The sequence below is a fragment of the Myotis brandtii genome, unplaced genomic scaffold (genome assembly GCF_000412655.1).
Source record: "Myotis brandtii unplaced genomic scaffold, ASM41265v1 scaffold1643, whole genome shotgun sequence".
Taxonomy (NCBI): domain Eukaryota; kingdom Metazoa; phylum Chordata; class Mammalia; order Chiroptera; family Vespertilionidae; genus Myotis; species Myotis brandtii.
Genome location: NW_005356017.1, coordinates 108,270 through 111,407, shown reverse-complemented (window position 1 = coordinate 111,407; position 3,138 = coordinate 108,270). Strand labels below are relative to the sequence as shown.

The 3,138-nt window shown below is 43.1% G+C and overlaps 1 protein-coding gene and 1 long non-coding RNA gene across 4 annotated transcripts in view; one reads left to right on the top strand and one right to left on the bottom strand.

The window, feature by feature from the left end:
• The window catches only part of LOC102251376, a 6,975-nt gene extending 3,843 nt beyond the window's left edge, over nt 1-3,132 (bottom strand). Inside the window, exons 1-2 of the long non-coding RNA XR_313360.2 lie at nt 2,717-3,132; nt 1,889-2,055 (exon numbers count right to left, since the gene is read on the bottom strand). This is a non-coding gene — a long non-coding RNA (uncharacterized LOC102251376). The remainder of the gene's footprint in view (nt 1-1,888; nt 2,056-2,716) is intronic.
• OXR1 (oxidation resistance 1) overlaps nt 1-3,138 on the top strand; it is a 279,534-nt gene that overhangs the window by 209,496 nt on the left and 66,900 nt on the right. The window lies entirely within an intron of this gene.

Genomic DNA, 3,138 nt, shown 5'->3' with positions numbered 1-3,138 from the left:
TCCAGCTGTCCAACCTCCCGTGGTCCTGATCTGGACTGGGCAAGATGGCCTTGATGGGCTCCAATCGCCGACCAGGTCGAGGGACCCCACCCATGCACAAGTTCATGCACCGGACCTCTAGTTATTCTTAATAGCCAAAAAGTGGGAACAATCCAAATGTACATCAACTTATGAATGAATAAATAAAATGTTTGATATAACCATACAATGGAATATTATTTGGCAATAGAAAGGAATGAAGTACTAATACATGCTACATCAATGAGCTGCATCAATTAGGCTAAGTGAAAGAAGCCAGACACAAAAGACCAGATATTGTATCATTCCATTTATATGAAATGTCTATTAAAGGCAAATCCATGGAGATAGAAAGTGGATTAGTGGTTGCCTACACATAGGGGTGAGAATGGGTGGGGAGTAACTGCAAATAGGTAACAGGTTTCTTTTCTGGGTAATAGAAATGTTAAAAAATTAGATTTTGGTGATGGTTTAACAACTGTAAATATACTAACAACCATAGAATTATATAATTTTAACAGGTGAATTATATGGTTTTTAAATCATATGTTAATAAAAGTATTTTTAAAACGAGGCAAAGGATTACTGGTAGAGTCAGGCATGGTATATAAGGAAACTTTAAGGATGGGAGGGGTTGATGTGAATGAAGTAGGGAGGATAAGGGGGAAGGAACCAGAGTGGAGAGAGAGAGAAAATATACAAAATAGAGAAATAATAAGGCTGGCAAGTAAAAGACCACAGACACCAGACTAAGATAAGTGTTAATTTGGAGAAGGAAAGGCATTAACAGGAGTAAGGAATTCCTTCCTTCTGAGGCAAAATATGGAAATGAACTTGTAGACTGCAGAGAAAAAGGGAAGAAAAGTGAGTATTCATAACCGATGGCCTGTGGTTTTCCGAGTCATGAAGAAGGTGAAGTAACAAGCTTGAATGGTGAATTTGGCAATTTCAGAATGGTGATGGTTCAGACAACAAATGTAAAGAATATAAAAGCAAGCTGAATATATGAGTAAAATGATTTTTTAAGCCATTATGGCATAGCTGAGTTTAAGTAAAAAATAGTAAAGCACTCAATCATCTAGGTCCGTGGTCGGCAAACTGCGGCTCGTGAACCACATGCGACTCTTTGGCCCCTTGAGTGTGGCTCTTCCTAAGCCTTAGGAGTACCCTAATTAAGTTAATAACAATGTACCTACCTATATAGTTTAAGTTTAAAAAATTTGGCTCTCAAAAGAAATTTCAATCGTTGTACTGTTGATATTTGGCTCTGTTGACTAATGAGTTTGCCGACCACTGATCTAGGTTATACATTTTTTTCTCTAGCAGCTCTAGATTTCCATGAAACAAGCAGAAACACATGAATTAACTGCCTGTGAAACTGGGTTTGAACGGGTTCCTGCTAAGGTTGGATGTGAAAGTGCCAATTTAATCAGGTATAAAATACCCGAAACACTTTTGAATATGGTTCTCACAAACTAAACAACTTTCAAGAAGTAAAACATTGTCCAGCCGGTGTGTTCAGTGGTTGAGCTTCTCGACCAAGGAGCCAGGAGGCCATGCTGTGATTCCAGGGTCGATCCCCAGTAGGGGGCGTGCAGGAGGCAGCAATCAATGATTCTCTTTTATCATTGATGTTTCTCTCTCTCTCCCTCTCCCTTCCTCTCTGAAATTAATAAAAACCTATTTTTTAAAAAAGACATAAAACATCTTAGAAAAAAATTTCAATTTAGTTCATCAGGATTACATTTAATTCATAGAAATTCGATGTTGAGAGCTTACTGAGCCTCTCTCAGATCGCAGGGGTGGTGCTGAGCACGGTAATGTTTCCTTATGGAATGGAAATTTCAGAGAAAAAACAGGAGCTACTTACCATTCTACCCAATGGGTTCAAAGGAGGTACAGAGGGAAGTCTGGAGCAGTGCTTTCCCAAGCAGCCCATCAGAACGCATGGGTATGCATACTCCTGGGTCCTTTCTTACCAACGCTGTGAATTCCATTCTGAGGTGCAGTCCAAACATGTTATATTTTAAACCACATCTATAATAATAAAAGCATAATGTGCTAATTAGACCGACGTCCTTCCGGACGTCCTTCCGGATAATCTTCCTAACGAAACCGGCGCTATGAGAGCCGAGCCCCTTGCATGAATTTCGTGCATCGGGCCTTCAGTATACTATAAAAGTGGTGTGGCCCTGACCGGTTTGGCTTGGTGGATAGAGCGTCAGCCTGCGGACTGAAGGGTCCTGGGTTCAATCCCAGTCAAGGGCATGTACCTTGGTTGCAGGCACATCCCCAGTAGGGGGTGTGCAGGAGGCAGCTGATTGATGTTTCTCTCTCATCGATGTTTCTAACTCTCTATCCCTCTCCCTTCCTGTCTGTAAAAAATCATAAAATATATTTTTTTTAAAGTGGTGTGATGTTAGAATGGGAACTTTTGTCCAACTTAGTAAGAATATCAACTGAAAACAGTGATGGAGGGGAAAATATCAAGCCATTTCTAAAAAGGGGTGAGGGGAAGTCGTTTAATGGCTCGGCAAAAAAGATTTAAGAAAACCTGAAAGAGGTATAAACAGACCTGAGCGGGAGAGAATAACCAGATCTCACAGGAAACCAAATCGAATAGGAAATGCCTGTCAAAGGCCACTGCTCTTTCTCTGCCAGGAGTGGGAAAAGGTTGAACACCAAAACCCTGAATTACCTCCTCCCTTTACAGGACCAGATTCCTGGGATGTCAAACTCGAGCAACAGGTCTCGGTGCCGCGACGAACTTTAAACGTGACTGTTTGTGCTTTATTTTTTACGAAGATGGTCTCGCCACGCTTCCCACGTACCCATTTTCTCTCTCTGGGTTGGTTTTCATTAACGATGACTGCATCTTTACCTTCACACTAACCTTCCCAGCCTCCTCCTCGCCATCCCGCCCCTAAAACGGACAGAAGTTTCCTGCGGACGGTGCGCCTCCGCCAGCGCACAGACTCCCCAAGGAGACACTTCCCGACGGGGCCCTAGGCCCCCGACGTGTGCGCACCTCCAGCAAAGCCTCCCCTGGGCCATTTCCATGCCCAGCTCCGTCCTCCGGCCCCGAGGCGGGGCCTCCACCCACCGGCCCAGCAGCCCTGC